Raw genomic sequence first — 18,601 nt, 5'->3', positions numbered from 1 at the left:
TTGTCAATCTATTCCTGTCAAAATGTTGTCATTGCTACTTCTTAGCAAATGCAGCATTAAATTTACCTCGTAAGCAAAGTTCAAAGTACATTTATTATCAAAGTATGTATGCAATATACAATCCTGATTTCTTCCGCTCCAGACAGCCAGAAAACAGAGAAACCCTTGGAACCCTGACAAAGAAAATTATCAATTCCACCCCCCCGCAAACATGCAAAGAAAGCAAATTGCACAAAAGGCAACAAGAACATCAACCCCCACGCACGAAAAGCAAACCACGCAAAAAGCAACAAGAAAGAATGGGTGATAACATAGAGTATGAAAGCACAAAACTGAATGAGTCCAATCGAGCCACAGCCCAGTCCACAAACTGCAGACCTAGATTTTCGGTATCATCCTTCAGAAGCATCGGGGGGGGGGGGGTGAGGGAGCGAGGGAGATCATTCCAACACAGGAGCCTTGCCTTTCCTCTGAAGCAGTGAGCGAGGAGGAAAGCGAGAGGGAGACCATCCAATGCAGATTCCTCCCTACAGCAGCAGCAAGCGAGTGGCTGGTAGATGGCTCTGAACACTTGTTCGATGGCGCCATCTTGACCACAATCATTATATCTTAAACCCTGATATTCTATTGCGGTATTTTGTGTGAAAGGTAAATGTTCATGGTGAGGATAACCATCTGTCTCATCACTGAAATGATTTCATGGGATCTTTGAACTGAAAAGACAGACTTAAAGTTTCCTCTGAAGGAAAACTTATTTCCAACAGTGAAACACTTCCCTCTGGGAAGACTTTTTACTATTCTTAGTCAGACATTAATGGTCAAGGATAACTTTTTCCACTCCATTCTGTGAGTTCAGAGGCTGCTGCTAAGTCCATTGAGAAGACGATGAGGCAGGAGATGTGTGATGGGGTGGACAAATGGATCCATTGCTAGGAGATGCATTCCTTCTGCCTTTTGTGCCAGGACTTCTGTGTGGTCTCAGTTCGTAGGCATGAGGCTTTTGATACCATTTTGAAAGCTCCTTCTCCTGTTTGAGCAGGTATTGGCTGGAATTCCCAGAAGTCAAAGAAGGATACAGTGGACAAATGGGATGAGTGTAGAGGGAATGAAAGGGTGGCTTGGCCATGGTGTCCCAAGGGATCTGCACCTGTTCTGTACAACTCTATTGCTCTAATTCAGTGACTATATTCCATTTCTTCAAGGAGGCTTTGAACACTGCCATGAACCCTTTCCTTTGTCTAGTTGGCATTTTCTTGCTGTGATGAACGATGCAAGAGACTGTTCTTTCTCACAACCATCAGGTTTTAGAACTGACCTGTAGAATCCTAACCCAACTTCAGCAATGGAACACAGCAAACAACCCTTGCACTACTGTGGACTTGCATCTGCCTCTTGAGTTCTTGTTTTGCAGTAACTTATTTTTCTCTTACTTCTCAGTCTTGTGTAATTTATGCATGATTTGTGTTCTCTGTGCTGTCTGAAACTCATTCGTAAAGCCAGTGATGTTGTGGGGATGGAACTGGACTCTCTCACGGTGGTGTCTGAAAAGGGTATGCTGTCTAAGTTGCATGCCATCTTGGTCAGTGTCTCCCATCCACTACATAATGTACTGGTTGGGCACAGGAGTACATTCAGCCAGAGACTCATTCCACCGAGATGCAGCACAGAGCGTCATAGGAAGTCATCCCTGCCTGTGGATATCAAACTTTACAACTCCCCCCTTGGAGGGTCAGACACCCTGAGCCAATAAGCTGGTCCTGGACTTATTTCCTGGCATAATATACATACTACTACTTAATTATTTATGGTTTTATTACTATTTAATTATTTATGGTGCAACTGTAACGAAAACCAGTTTCCCTCGGGATCAATATAATATGACTATGACTGTACCTACGTACCTGCTGTAAGCAAGTTTACCTCACCATACTTAGGCACATGAAAATAAGTTCAATTTGACTTGACTTGCATTGGGAGTTTTATGCTGGGCACGTGAATGACTCGGCCTGCCCAACATAACTGAGTGTTTTCAAGATCACAGTACTGGGGAAGATGGCCTGGGAATTATTGGTATTCCCATCATTCCATTGTGAATTTGTGGATTTTGCAAAGGAAGTATTGGTGGTGTCTTTCAGTTCCTTGACATGCTTGCTGTAGGGTAATCTAAAAACATCCAGGAGGACATGAATCACTGCAGCCTGGTAGACCACAAGTTTTCTGTCGTGCCTGAGATCTGATCTTCAGGCACCTTTTACCTTAGTCGACTATATACTATGCTGGTATATAGTATTGTGCAATCTAGCTAGGTCAGCAGAGGACCTTCGTCTTGTGGATGTTGAATATAAGGCCCAATAACAAGGTAGGTGCACTGCAGTGTCAACCAAGTGTTTTGTGGAAGTAATCTTGATCTTACAGCAATCTCGCTCATATTGTAAGGTCGCTAAGAAAATGTGAACATATAAGGCATTTATTTATTAAGAGGTACAGCAAGGTAGTATGGGCACGTGGCCAAGTGGTTAAGGCATTCAACTAGTGATCTGAAGGTTGTGAATTCGAGCCCCAGCCGAGGCAGCATGTTGTGTCATTGAGCAAGGCACATAACCATACAGTGCTCTGTAATGACACTGGTGCCAAGCTGTATCGGCTCTTGCCCTTCCCTTGGACAACATCAGTGTCGTGGAGAGGGGAGACTTGCAGCATGGGCAACTGCCGGTCTTCCATACAACCTTGCCCAGGCCTGTGCCCTGGAGAGTGAAGACTTTCCAGGTGCAGGTCCATGGTCTTGCAAGACTAACAGCCAGGTAATAGGCTCTTCCCGCCCAATGATCCTGTGCCTTCCAATTACACCTATGTAACTAATTAACCTATTAACCTGTACATCTTTGGGATGTGGGAGGAAACTGGAACACCCAGAGGAAACCCACGCAGTCACAGGGAGAATATACAAATTCCTTGCATTCAGCAGCAGAATTGAACCTGGCTTGCTGGCACACTAACAGCTTCAGCAACCTCTGTGAGAAGTTTGCCTGCCCCCTCAGCAGAAGGTTGAGAGTATTTTGTGAGAAAATTTTCTTACATTGGTCTTAATGGGATAGCACTAAAATGTGAAGAAGCACTGCAGTATTTATTAAAACATTGCATTGTAGACAGTGTTCACCAATACTTGTTCCATAGCTTTCCTACACAGTTCACGTGGTGAATGAAGCATTTATGACACAACACAAGTTATGTCAGTTGCCTTATTGGAACACTTTTATTTATAACAGTGCTTCCCAAACTTTTTGGGTTACCACCCCATTGGCTCTGAAACCATTTCCGCAGGCCCTCCCTCTACCTTTCTGGCCATTACCTAATGAAGAATTTTGATTCACGATGCACAGTGAAAGAAAATAGGAACTGCAATTTCAAAGCAGTGACAAATAATTGCAAATATTATTCAAATCTATTTAATAAAGTTACAAATAAAATTATTGTGTTATTTAATTACAGAGAAAATAATCATTAACAATTTTAGAGTATTCTTTAGTAGTCCAACTATTCACTATTTCATTGTTGTTTTCACTTTTCAATGAGATAGATGGGCTTGGTGTAGTGATAACAGCTTCTCAAAATCAGGCTGAACATCATTTAGAAGGACTCTCAGATACCCATATTGAGTGATTTGCAGTCTGTTTCATTCTTTTGAAAGAAGTTAGGCAACTGCATTGAGACTGTGCTCCGCTACATTTGATGTTGGAAAGACAAGAGTATCTCAACCTTTTTCCACAGTGCAGGATAGTGTTAAAAGATTTCTTTCTGCAACTAAAAGTCTTGATATGATTGTTTGAAGCTCAAAGTCAATTTGTGGCAAGAGCAGTTCTTACTCCACCTTCCTGATAATTCCTCATTGCAAGTGTTCAGGAATGGATTTATTACCAAATCCGGAATCTGGATTGAGAGAAGATCCTGAAATCTCTCTGCCATCTCTTTCTGCAGCTCACACAGGTGTGCATGATATACTTGAAAATCATCAGATAATATTCTTTCTTTCGCTTCCAACTCGGAGAGAATTGTAAATTGGAAAAGATAGTGCCTGCTAAGGTTGCACTGAAATAGGGTTAACTTGAGCAGAAATGTGGAGACAATTAATAACCCTACAGTGGCGTCCTGTCATTCATGGTGCCATATCTGTTGCACAAACAAGAATGTTGCTGAGTGGAATGACCTTCACTTTGACAAATTGCTCAACAACCCGAAATAATGACTCTGTCTTTGTATCTGTTTCTACTCCACTTGTATAACAACTCTTGAACCACACTTTCATCTTTTATGAAGCAAACATAAGCAAGAAGCAAAAACTGATTGCCTAGCAAAGTTGACTCATCCAACTGCAGAGAAAATTCTATTTTCAGAAGTATGTTGCACAATGTGTCTTCCACATTCTCAGATATTTCATTTATTCATCTTTGAACAGAGTTATCACTGAATGGAATCATTTTAGTTACTTAGTCTGGTGACTTATTCATAAGTGTACTACTGACAGAGCCAGTTTTTCCCCAATTGTATATGGCTTCCAGATTCAGCAATGAGCAATGAAATTCTGTATGAAGCACACAAAGCATGACTGTTGTGAAGTGTCTGAACATATTTTGAAGTGTTTTCCATTTCTGAAGTTTTTCAGGAAGTGACTGACAAGTAGCCAGGTTCTTGTTTCAGTTAGCAGAGTGTATGCTCTTCAAATTTTCAAGGAGCCTGGGTGGTCTCACGGCCTCATTTGTCACACAACAGATACATGGGCTGCAGTTGTTTGCTTGGTGCTGGTATAAATCCAATTTCAGGTTATCCACAATACTTCTTTGTCATTTGGTTTTCTTCTGCCATTTTCATTATGGATTAACAATCACTATCAATCACTTATTGCTTAAGTCCAATCTCAAGTGCCGTGATCCCTAAAGGGGAAAGTTATAATGTCATCATTGTTCAGGCAAAACCTGACTCTCTGCCTGAAGGTACAGTACCCCGAAAAAGTATTCAGCCTCCATGACTATTTTCACATTTTACTGCAAACACGAGAAAATCTGCAGATGCTACAATTTCAAACAACACACACAAAATGCTGGTGGAAGGCAACAGGCCAGGCAGCATCTATAGGAAGAAGTACAGTCGACGTTTCGGGTCGAGACCCTTCGTCAAGACTAACTGAAAGAAGAGATAGTAAGAGAGTTGAAAGTAGGAGGGGGAGGGAAAGACCCAAAATTATAGGAGAAGCCAGGAGGGGGAGGGATGAAGCTATGAGCTGGGAAGTTCATTGGAAAAAGGGATACAAGGCTGGAAAAGGGGGAGTATCATAGGACGGAAGGCCTTGGAAGAATGAAGGGGGGAGGGGAGCACCAGAGGAAGATGGAGAACAGGCAAGGAGTTATTGTGAGAGAGAGAGAGAGAGAAAAAAAAAATTACCGATGGGGTAAAATGGGGAGGAGGGGCATTAACAGAAGTTAGAGAAGTCAATACTCATGCCATCAGGTTGGAGGCTACCCAGACGGAATATAAGGTGTTGTTCCTCCAACCTATGTGTGGCTTCATTTCAACAGTAGAGGAGGCCATGGATTGACATATCGGAATGGGAATGGAACGTGGAGTTTAAATGTGTGGCCACTGAGAGATCTTGCTTCTTCTGGTGGACAGAGCGTAGGTGTTCAGCGAAGTGGTCTCCCAATCTGCGTCGGGTCTCACCAATATATAGAAGGCCACACCGGGGGCACCAGACACAATATATCACACCAGCAGACTCACAGGTGAAGTGTCGCCTCAGCTGGAAGGACTGTCAGTGGCCCTGAATGGTGGTGAGGGAGGAGGTGTAAGGGCAGGTATAGCACTTGTTCCGCTTACAAGGATAAGTGCTGGGGGGAGATCGGTGGGAAGGGATGGGGAGGACGAATGGACAAGGGAGTCACGTAGGGAGTGATCCCTGCAGAAAGCAAAAAGTGGGGGGGCGGGAGGGAAAGATGTGCTTGGTGATGGGACCCGTTGGAGATGTTACTGTATTATTTTCTAAATTTAAAATTTATTGATGTAGGATTTTTGAGCTAACCTACAAAACATTATGCATCATATCAGATCTAAAGAAGATATCCAAAACCTGTCAACAATTTAGTAAAAATAAAAAATAAAATCGTGAGGCTGAGAAAGTATTTATTCCCTTTATAATTATGATGCTAACTTTCCTCAGGTGCGATACACTCTATATTACCTTACCCAATTTGTTTACATAGAAAATTGAACAATCACAAGTTTTCAATGAATTCATAAGAATAAATACCCCCTCTCTCTGGAAGGTGCAACAGCATAAAAGATTTTCAACAGACCAAACCAAAATGAAGACAAAAGAGCATCCAAGACAAGGCCAGAAAGTGATAATGGAGAAACACAAATTTAGGGAAAGGTACAAGACCATTTCAAAGGCATTGAACATACCTTGGAGCTCAGAGTAGACCATCATGAAAAAGTGGAAAAAATATTGCACTACAGCCACAGTGTCTAGGTCAGGCCACCCCACTAAACCAAGTCGCTGGAGAAGAATAGCACGTGTAAGAGAGGCTATGTGATTCCAACAGTCACTCTGTCAGTGGCTGCAACTGAAGAAGTTGTTCACGGCTCCCCAATCTCCCAGGCCTTGCAGAGAAAGGGTATTTATGGAAGAATGACAAAGAAGAAGCCCTGACTAAAAAAAACTTTTCCTTGCTTGTACACGCAAGGAAATCTGCAGATGCTGGAATTTCAAGCGACACATAAAAGTTGCTGGTGAACACAGCAGGCCAGGCAGCATCTCTAGGAAGAGGTACAGTCGACGTTTCGGGCCGAGACCCTTCGTCAGGACTAACTGAATGAAGAGCTAGTAAGAGATTTGAGAGGGGGAGGGGGAGATCGGAAATGATAGGATAAGAGAGGAGGGGGAAGGATGGAGCCAAAAGCTGGACAGTCGATTGGCAAAAGGGATATGAGATGATCATGGGACAGGAGGCCTAGGGAGAAAGAAAAGAGGGAGGGGGAAAAAACCAGAGAATGGGCAAGGGGTATAGTGAGGGGGACAGAGGGAGACCTTGCTTGTGAAAACTTTACAAAGCATCACTGAGAAGATACTGTAAAGATGTGGAAGGAGGTCTTGTGGTTAGCAATGAGAACAAAGTGTAACTTTTGGTCTCAATACTAAGCAGTATGTGTGGCATAAATCTAATACTGCACACCAGCCAGGTAACACCATCCCGACCGTAAAGTATGGTGGAGACAGCTTCATTCTATGGGAATGATAGGACAGCAGGAACTGGAAATCTGATCAGGATTGATGGGAAGATGAATACTGCTAAATACAGAGAGATCCTGAATCAAAACCTGCTCACCTCTGCCAGAAAGCAGGACAATGACCCAAATGTGGCTTCAAATTAAGAAAACTGATATCCTTGGGTGGCCCAGTCAGTGCTCTGTCCTTAAACCAATTGAACATCTCTGGCAGGACTTCAAGATTGCTGTTCATTGCTGCACTCCAACTAACCTGGCACAGCTTGAGCAATTTTGTAAGGAGAAATGGGCAAATCTTGCTCCATCACATTGTGGAAAGCTGTTGGAGACTTATCCAAAAAGATTACTGGTTGTAAGATAGTCCAACTAAGTAGGAAGGAAAGGGGGATGAATTCTTTTGAACTGCTGACATTTCAGTCTTGGAATTTTTAGTTTGCCATGCTTTACAATTTTTTTCTGATTTTTGGGCTACACTGTGAAAGGGGTGCAAGTGATTCACAAATAAAAATTCTTAGTTAAATTGCTCAAAATCCTTGGCTGTAATACTCATTTATGTGAACAAAAGGTTGGGGGCTGAATATTTTTTCAAGGCACTGTATGTAGCGTGAGACAGCAATATCTCATTTGGGCTATGGGCTAGAGAAATTCGGTCAAGAAGGGCGTAATCTGAACTTTACCTTATTGACTACCATACCCTAATTCACAGGAATTGTATCACTGTGCAATTAAAGTATGGAACTCATAGTAGCTAAAACAGTTCTACAGTACTGAATAACAATAATACACGGTCTGGACCCAATAAAAAGCATGATTTCTTCAGTACAGATTCCTCCTGAGATGCCAAATACAGAAGTGTCACATTGCTTTTCAACAGCTATAACATGCTTCAAGCAAAGTCTAAGAGAATGGTGAGTTAGCAAAAAATGAGGTGATTATCTGATCATTGTAATCAATTATGAGGTTTTGAGGATCAAATGCTTAAGATAAGTAATTCATTTTTTAAATTAAGCCCATATTCCTTTATTTGTCCCTCTTGCGACTGAGCACCTTCCCCACTGCACCCTTTATCTCTATTGCGCCCTTGGAGACATCCACCCAGGAGGCAATATCACCCACTTTGGGAACCCATTGATTTATAGACTGGTTTGTAGTGATGATGTATTGCCTTTCGAAAATCATGTACCTTCTCCAGGAAAGCTAGCACATGGATCCTAGCACATTTTCTTGATTACAGAGACTTGGCTGGCACCAGGGCAGGAATGGATTCTCAATATTCCTGGATTTCAGTGCTTTAAAAGGGATAGAGAGGGCGGAAAAAGGGGAGGAGGAGTGGTATTACTGGGCAGGGATACTATTACAGCTACAGAGAGGGTGGGTAATGTAGCAGGATCCTCTTTTGAGTCAGTATGGGTGGAAGTCAGGAACAGGAAGGGAGCAGTTACTCTATTGGGGGTATTCTATAGGCCCCCTGGTAGCAGCAGAGATACAGAGGAGCAGAATGGGAGGCAGATTTTGGAAAGGTGCAAAAATAACAGGGTTGTTATCATGGGTGACTTTAACTTCCCTAATATTGATTGGCACCTGATTAGTTCCAAGGGTTTAGATAGGGCAGAGTTTGTTAAGTGTGTCCAGGATGGATTACTGTTACAGTACGTGGACAGGCTAACTAGGGGGAATGCCATACTAGATCTAGTACTAGGTCATGAACCGGGTCAGGTCACAGATCGCTCAGTGGGTGAGCATCTGGGGGACAATGACCACCGCTCCCTGGCCTTTAGCAATATCATGGAAAAGGATAGAATCAGAGAGGACAGGAAAATTTTTAATTGGGGAAGGGCAAATTATGAGGCTATAAGGCTAGAACTTGCGGGTGTGAATTGGGATGATGTTTTTGCAGGGAAATGTACTATGGACATGTGGTCAATGTTTAGAGATGTTAGGGATGTTAGGGATAAATTTGTCCCAGTGAGGAAGATAAAGAATGGTGGAGTGAAGGAACCATGGGTGACAGCTGAGGTGAAAAATCTAGTCAGGTGGAAGAAGGCAGCATAGATGAGGTATAGGAAGCAAGGATCAGATGGGTCTATTGAGGAATATAGGGAAGCAAGAAAGGAGCTTAAGGAGGGGCTGAGAAGAGCAAGAAGGGGGCATGAGAAGGCCTTGGCGAGTAGGGTAAAGGAAAACCCCAAGGCATTCTTCAATTTTGTGAAGAAAAAAAGGATGACAGGAGTGAAGGTAGGCCCGATTAGAGATAAAGGTGGGAAGATGTGCCTGGAGGCTGTGGAAGTGAGCGAGGTCCTCGATGAATACTTCTCTTCGGTATTCACCAATGAGAGGGAACTTGATGGTGAGGACAATATGAGTGAGGTTGATGTTCTGGAGTATGTTGATATTAAGGGAGAGGAGGTGTTGGAGTTGTTAAAATACATTAGAATGGATTTGTCTCCAGAGCCTGATGGAATATTCCCCAGGCTGCTCCACAAGGCGAGGGAAGAGATTGCTGAGCCTCCGGCTAGGATCTTTATGTCCTCATTGTCCACGAGAATGGTACCTGAGGACTGGAGGGAGGCAAATGTTGTCCCCTTGTTCAAAAAAGGTAGTAGGGATAGTCCAGGTAATTATAGACCAGTGAGCCTTACGTCTGTGGTGGGAAAGCTGTTGGAAAAGATTCTTAGAGATAGGATCTATAGCCATTTAGAGAATCATGGTCTGATCAGGGACAGTCAGCATGGCTTTGTGAAGGGCAGATCTTGTCTAACAAGCCCGATAGAGTTCTTTGAGGAGGTGACCAGGCATATAGATGAGGGTAGTGCAGTGGATGTGATCTATATGGATTTTAGTAAGGCATTTGACAAGGTTCCACATGGTAGGCTTATTCAGAAAGTTAGAAGGCATGGGATCCAGGGAAGTTTGGCCAGGTGGATTCAGGATTGGCTTGCCTGCAGAAGGCAGAGGGTGGTGGTGGAGGGAGTACATTCAGATTGGAGGATTGTGACTAGTGGTGTCCCACAACGATCTGTTCTGGGACCTCTACTTTTCGTGATTTTTATTAATGACCTGGATGTGGGGGTAGAGGGGTGGGTTGGCAGATTTGCAGATGACACAAAGGTTGATGGTGTTGTAGATAGCGTAGAGGATTGTCGAAGATTGTAGAGAAACATTGATAGGATGCAGAAGTGGGCTGAGAAGTGGCAGATGGAGTTCAACCCGGAGAAGTGTGAGGTGGGACACTTTGGAAGGACAAACTCCAAGGCACAGTACAAAGTAAATGGCAGGATACTTGGTAGTGTGGAGGAGCAGAGGGATCTCGGGGTACATGTCCACAGATCCCTGAAAGTTGCCTCACAGGTGGATAGGGTATTTAAGAAAGCTTATGGGGTGTTAGCTTTCATAAGTCGAGAGATAGAGTTTAAGAGTCATGATGTAATGATGCAGCTCTATAAAACTCTGGTTAGGCCACACTTGGAGTACTGTGTCCAGTTCTGGTCGCCTCACTATAGGAAGGATGTGGAAGCATTGGAAAGGGTACAGAGGAGATTTACCAGGATGCTGCCTGGTTTAGAGAGTATGCATTATGATCAGAGATTAAGGGAGCTAGGGCTTTACTCTTTGGAGAAAAGGAGGATGAGAGGAGATATGATAGAGGTGTACAAGGTAATAAGAGGAATAGATAGAGTGGATAGCCAACGCCTCTTCCCCAGGGCACCACTGCTCAATACAAGAGGACATGGCTTTAAGGTAAGGGGTGGGAAGTTCAAGGGGGTTATTAGAGGAAGGTTTTTTACTCAGAGAGTGGTTGGTGTGTGGAATGCACTGCCTGAGTCAGTGGTGGAGGCAGATACACTAGTGAAGTTTAAGAGACTATTAGACAGGCATATGGAGGAATTTATGGTAGGGGCGTTATATGGGAGGCAGGGTTTGAGGGTCAGCACAACATTGTGGGCTGAAGGGCCTGTAATGTGCTGTACTATTCTATGTTCCATTGATTAGTTTACTGTATAAGGTAAATGACATGCAGTGATTGTTTTCCTCACTGACCTATTGAAGAAGCAGAAGACCTGAAAATAAAGGAGGAGGAAGAGACAGTGTGTTATGCAGCACTGAACCAGGCCCCGTTACCCACAATACACATGGTGCCCTTGTGCCTATTAATATTAATCCTGTTTATCCGCATTGTTTCTGCTACGCTCTGCAGTGCCTGCATACTTGTGTTATTTTCTGGTTCACTTCCAGTCACTCTAACCTCTCTGCTCCATCATGCACTCGCCCTTTCTGGTCCTTTTGAGGTCTGTGTTGCCTTCACCCTTCATATTTGCTGGACTAGTGCCCTGATGTGTCCCTCTCAGGTCTGCCTGAGCTTTATCAGTTTAACCAGAGACACCACACACACCCGGCTACTCCCTGTGTGAACTGCTGCCCTCCAGCAAAAGGTTCAGGACACTAAAAGCCAGGACTAATAGACTGAGGAACAGCTTCTATCCCAGAGCTGTGGCCTCCATCACACCACTCTCACAGAACAATGACTGAAACTGTGAGCACACACGTGTGCACACACAAGGACTCAAATACTTGCACTAACAGCACTTTGTGCATTACTGTGATATTCTGGTACTGCTGCAACTTATTTTCTGCTACTTATCTATTTAATACTGTTTTTCTATTACTGCCTTGTTTTTATCTACCGCTTTATTTAATTGCCTGAGAGGAAGCCAAACACAGTTTCATTGTACCTATGTATGATGACAATAAAGATCATTCAATTCAATTCAATTCACTTGGTGGTCTGCCTGAGCTCCACACTATGGTCTCCCTTTAAGGTCTAATTTTCTTTCTAACCTGCTCATGCTTCCCCCTAATGGCTGCGCTGAGTTGTCAGACAGCACCTTCTCACATTGCGTGCTCCACTTCCAATCACCCTGCTCTCCTTTCTTCACCCTCCGATCATTGCTGTTGTCCCCTTCGCGCTGTTCGTCTTATTCCCGATTCACCTTATGCAGTCCACTAGGTCTCCTACCTTTCAGGTCCTCTTGGCCATCGCCCTTTCAGGTCACTTGTGCAGCACCTTGAAGTCTCCCTTTCAGGTCAGCTTGAGCTGCAGCCTGTCGGTTCCCTTTCGACAGAAATGTGTTTTCCTTTATAAGATCATAGAAGAAAATATTTTGAATGAAATGTAGTGAGTAAAACAGCAAAAGGTTGTGTTAAGTCACATGTTGGGAAATCATCCTAATGATTCTATTGTTAAACAGTTGTTCAGATGCTCTGGCTTCACCTGCTAAGAAGTAATTGTGTACGTGTCCAATAATCTCAAAATGCTGCTGCTTTTCTCAAATTTGTGTGTGGTTGATATTGCCGGTAGATTGACATCACTGATGCGCTGTGATTGGTTTAAACAAGATGGAAACTGCTGACACCATGACTGATAGGTGCATATTGCATTCATCTAAGTTTATTGCTCAACTTTAATGGGGGCTTTCTTTAATTAAAATAAACTGTTTACAGGTTGTTAATTCAACAACCCATGCCCATAAAACTAAAGGCCTGGCTGTTAATGACTCGGGTGATTAAAATGTGGTGAGTACACATCAGAAGGTTGAAGCACTGGAGGAGATATCAATGATAGGGAGGGAGAAGAAAAAGGATTTAGAACAAGATAGAGGGTCTTGAAAAGAAAGATGAGATTATAAAAATGCTTAATTGGTGGTCACCGTTGGTCAATAAGAATGTGTGGCGGCCCAGTTAGGACAGAGATATAGATGTTTTGGATGTCTTCACAGATGTAGAACAAGGTTGCCTGCCTGGGCTACACCAGACGATAACCAAAAAGGATTGGCACAAGTCAGAGTGCCAACAGCAGAGAGACAGAAAGTAGCAATGTTACACTGCTGGCGGGAGCTGTTCATTTGGACATGAGGTCTTATCTTGTCGGATTCAAGTGGGTTAAGAAGATATTGAACTTTCATGCTCAGCTCGGCCTCAGACTGTGGACAGGGTCAGTGTAAGGGGTTACTGGTTTACCATAAGATTTAGAAGCAGTATTAGGACATTCATCCCTTCAAGCCTTGGCTGGAAATGAAGTCATGGGGCTGATCTGACCTACACCCAAATCTCAAGGGCTCACCAACATTTTCAAGCCCAGTGACTTGCAGGCCTCATTTCTCAGCTGTGTTGTGAGGTGGAGTGGGTTGAGAGTGGCAGTGAAGTGTCTGTGTTGGCGTCCTGTGGTCCCTGACACTCCAGCAATATTAAAAATTGGTTAAGTTGTTTGAATAATCCATAAAGATGCTGATGATTAAAACATTAAACATAAAAGCCATGAATGAATATAAATCACTTCATATAAATATAAATCACTTTATATGTGTAAGTTTAATTGAAATTTGAGTTAGAATTGGTTTATTATTAGCACACGTACTAAAGTACAGTGAAAAACTTGTCTTGCCTTTTGTTCGTGCAGGTTAATTCATTACACATCGAGGTAGTACAAAGTAAGCAAAAACAGAATGCAGAATAAAGTGTAACGGTAAACTGTATGGAGAAGATACAGTGCAGTTCGATCATATGGTGCAAGATCATAATGACATACATATTATGAGGTTAAGAGTCCATTTTATCATACTAGAGAACCATTATAACAACAGGGGAGATGCTGTCCTTGAACCTGGTTACTACACTGGGCTGAGAAGTGGCAGATGGACTTTAACCAGATAAGTGTGAGGTGGTTCACTTTGGTAGGTCAAATATGATGGCAGAATATAGTATTAATGGTAAGACTCTTGGCAGTGTGGAGGATCAGAGGGATCTTGGAGTCCGAGTCCATAGGACATCAAAGCTGCTATGCAGGTTGGCTCTGTGGTTAAGAAGGCATACGGTGCATTGGCCTTCATCAATCGTGGGATTGAGTTTAAGAGCCGAGAGGTAATGTTGCAACTATATAGGACCCTGGTCAGACCCCACTTGGAGTACTGTGCTCAATTCTGGTCGCCTCACTACAGGAGGGATGTGGAAACCATAGTAGGGTGCAGAGGAGATTTACAAGGATGTTGCCTGGATTGGGGAGCGAGCCTTATGAGAATAGGTTGAGTGAACTCGGCCTTTTCTCCTTGGAGCGACGAAGGATGAGAGATGACCTGATAGAGGTGTTCAAGATAATGAGAGGCATTGATAGTGTGAAGAGACAGAGGCTTTTCCCCAGGACTGAAATGACTAGCATGAGAGGGCATAGTTTAAGGTGCTTGGATGTAGGTACAGAGGAGATGTCAGGGGTAAGCTTTTATGCAGAGAGTGGTGAGTGTGTGGAATGGGCTGCCGGTGGCGGTGGTGGAGGCTCATACAATAATAGGGTCTTTTAAGAGACTCCTGGTTGGCTACATGGAGCTTAGAAAAATAGAGGGCTATGGGTAAAGCCTAGGTCGTTCTAAGGTAGGGACATGTTCGGCACAACTTTGTGGACCGAAGGGCCTGTATTGTGCTGTAGGTTTTCTATGTTTCTGTGTGTTTTCAGGCTTTTGTATCTTTGGATGGGAAAGGAGAGAAGAGAGAATGGCCTTTATAACATAAATAAGGTGTTAAGTACAGAAAATAAACTTTCAAAAAAATGCTAACCTTAACTTTTCAATGAAGACCAATGATTGCATTCTAAAGAATGGAGCCATGTCAGAGACACAAAGTGAATCTACCCTCTCCAATCAATACATTTATGAAGTGTCACTGGACTCATTGGTGAGCCTGAGGCTTTGCAAGTGATCAGGCATGTTCCAGCTGGACTTGCTGGTGGTTGGCTACAGAATTGTCAGTTAGCAATCATTATACAGCTGGCCAATGGCTTTGGTTTTCCCAGTTTTAGCTGGAGGCAATTTCCGATCCTCTGCTACTAGGTGTTGGGCAAGCTGCCTGACAATTTAGAGGCAGCTGAGGGTCAAATAGGTTATAACTATTATGCATTGATATTGTAATAATCACCATATGCAATATATAAACTTTGACGGTAACAATTCACAAAGCAAATGCTAGGAAAAGACCTGATTAGTTCATGTCAATTTTTTTTAATACTTTCTGCAACGACAGCAGAACTTCTACTGTTCAGAAAGCTGTGCACATTTAAACGAAGTTCATAATATAGTATGGTCTCAATAAAAACACCATGCATGAATTTTGCAGTAGTTTCTGGCAGGATTGAATATATTCATCCAGTTTATTATTGGTTATACTTGTGTTATTGATGGCTGACAAGAAAAGATAGCTTTCTGCAGGACATGCTGACATTACATGTGATGGAGTACCTTACACCAAAAGCAGTGATAGTATTAATGACAACTGTAAGGTGCTGTTATTGCAGTCATGGTGCTTTTGACAGTGAGCGTCTGTCACCTAATACCGGTAAAGTAGTGATGATTGTGGTGCCTTTTGTACAGTCAATCCGCCTGCCTGATAAATGTCAGATTCAGTATTAGAAATATAGACTTACATAAAGAAAGAAGATTAGGCTTATAATAGGTGTCACAGTTGTGATAAATCCAACAGCAAAATGATTAGTGTTTAGAGAGCAACTATCTGGACAATGTACAACTTCAGTCACTTGTGTTAAGGACTGTATTTCATTTAAAATTTAGGAATACGGCGTCCCGATTTCACTTCTTGTTTCAAATAATTAAATTTGTTTCTTTATACTTGGTTTGCTAATTGTTCCTTTTTGTGACTATATTGTAAGAAGGTTGCCATCTACATGTGTCACTGCATCCAAGCCTCCTGAGCCTGCAGTGCACTGAACCAGACATCTTACTGCATCAAGGAGCATAGAAGATGTATGCCTTTGGGTCACCTGGAGAAATTGGCGGTAGCAGAACATTGCATACACAATGACCACAGGATTTACTTTAACGGCACAAAACAACTGGGCTGTGCTTATGGGTTTTGGGACCGCTTGGTGAAGAAAGCCATTGAATAAGAGTAGAGAATAAGAGTTTCAACAAAGACAAAGGTTTCACTCTAGGTAAGAACTGGAATACGATTTTAAACAAGGCAGGGCAGTGAAAACCTGCTTGGTTAAGGAATGGATGACGAAAGTTAACTACATATACCACTGGATTAGACAGGCCTAGGCATCATCCCCGATGAAGATGATGGAGTTTGTCATCAAAATGTTGGTTAAAATAAATTCCTGGACCCAGCTGCTGGAAGCCTGAGAAGAGTTTATGCATCTTACTGCTTTGCTGCCTTACTAATTTGAGAAAAAAGGGTCTGACATAGCAAGTAGACTGGCAGGAATTTTTATATCTAACGGCACAAAGTTGTATGGCATCCTCATAGTGAACTGTGGAGCCGTTCACAACTTTTAGGCCTCCTGCTGGTCAGGGTCAATCATCGATATTAGATCCCAGCTGTTTACGTGATATGCAACCTAGGACAGTACGATATGGAGAGCAAGTTATTGCCCATGTAGCAGTCTCCCCCGCCTTCTCCACACAGCTGATGAACCAGAAAGAACGGTAGAGACTGGTACAGTTTGGCACCAGTGGCGCCGCAGGAGTTGCCAGTCAGTGTTGAACTCAACATGGGACTGCTTTAGGGACTCCAGCTCTGGATGTTTCCTTGGGATTTACTTCCAAAGCCTTTCTGTGAATACATATAGCTGCAAGGCAGCGGAGGTTTGAGATCAGAGCTTTCCTTCTCTGAGTTGCCAACCACGGCTAATGAGGCCCATCTGCCCAAAAGCAACTGAATTTAAGGTGCCAGTAACCTGCTTTTGCTCTTTCTTCTGTCAGTAGAAACAGTTCTGCAAGGCTTACGAAGGCTTAATATTGGCCAGGAGATGGACTTGATTGTCAGAGCCTATTTGAGACTGATGCCATTGCAAGCATGTAATAGGTAGCAGGAGCTCATCCCCACTGCCATCTGCGTTAAGGAACCAACTCACAACCATCATATCTACCCATATGTGAAGCACTAAGTATATGCTTGAATTTCGAAACCTTTAGTGAGACTGGAAGGCTTTCTTTTGAGACTGGCATCCTACCTAAGGACAGGCAGAAATCCTAGCATATACTGTACACTCCGTGGCCACTTTATTAGGTACACTTGCTCATTAATCTAAATATCTAATTGGCCAAATCATGACCATTTTGATTAAGTTGCACTTAAAGTGGGCTTAATTTCTTTTGTTCTAATTGTATTCTTTTTGATAAAAATAGTGAATAATTTATGCTTGTTTTTCTTTTGAATGGTGCTTGCACACTCAGTAGCCGCCTGTTCGTAAATGAAAATATCTAATCAGCCAATAATGTGGCAGCAACTCAATGCATAAAAGTATGCAGATATGGTCAAGAGATTCAGTTCTTTTTCAGACCAGACATTAGAATGGGGAAGAAATGGATCTGAGTGACTTTGACTGGAATGATTATTGGTGTCACATGGGGTGGTTTGAGTATCTCAGAAACTGCTGATCTGCAGGCATTTTCACACACAACAGTCTCTAGTGTTTACAGAGAATGGTGCAAATCAAAAAAAAAATCCAGTGGGTGGCAGTTCTTTGGGTGAAAACTGCTTTTGAGTGAGAGGAGACCAGAGGGGAATGGCCGGACTGGTTCAAGCTGATGGGAAAATGACAGTAACTTAGTAACCATGCATTTCAACAGTGGTGTGTAGAAGAGCACCTCTGATGCACAACATGTCAAAACTTGAAGTGGAGGGGCTACAGTGTCAGAAGCCCACAAATATACACTCAGTAGCCACTTTATTAGGAACAGGAGATACCTAATAATGTGGCCACTGAGTGTATACTGTATATGTGAAGCACTAAATTTCTGTTTGAATTTGGGAAAGCATTAGGAAGACTGGCAACCTACTCAATATCAGGCAGCAATCCAAATTCATATAATCACAAGTTTTCAGAAACCTTGTTAATGATCAGAGGGATATAGGGGTTAAAGTCCATCGATCCCTGAAAATGGCAACTAAGGGAGAGAGGGCGGTGAAGAAAGCAGACAGTAGTGTATATATGCTTTCATAGAATATAAGGGTTGGGGGATTGTGTTGCAACTTTACAAAACACTGGTAAGGCTACACCCAAAGTATTGCATGTAGTTCTGCTCACCACAGTGTAGGAAGAATGTGGTTGCATGGAAGAGAGTGCAGAGGAGATTCACCTGAATTTGCACAGATTGATGGATGAAAAATTGCATGGGCTGGGCCTGTGTTTTCTGGAATGAAGGAAGTTGAGATGTGACTTGATATTAGCAGAATCAGAATCAGTTTTAGTATCACTGGCATATGTCATGAAATATGTTGTCTTGCAGCAACAGTACATTGCCTTAAGGAAAATATATATGTA

General features: G+C 42.8%; 1 protein-coding gene across 1 annotated transcript in view; it reads left to right on the top strand.

The window, feature by feature from the left end:
* Positions 1-18,601, top strand: part of LOC140205806 (dihydropyrimidine dehydrogenase [NADP(+)]-like) — a 927,724-nt gene that overhangs the window by 367,114 nt on the left and 542,009 nt on the right. The window lies entirely within an intron of this gene.

The sequence above is a fragment of the Mobula birostris genome, chromosome 12 (assembly GCF_030028105.1).
Source record: "Mobula birostris isolate sMobBir1 chromosome 12, sMobBir1.hap1, whole genome shotgun sequence".
NCBI lineage: Eukaryota > Metazoa > Chordata > Chondrichthyes > Myliobatiformes > Myliobatidae > Mobula > Mobula birostris.
This window is presented reverse-complemented; position numbering and strand designations above follow the sequence as displayed.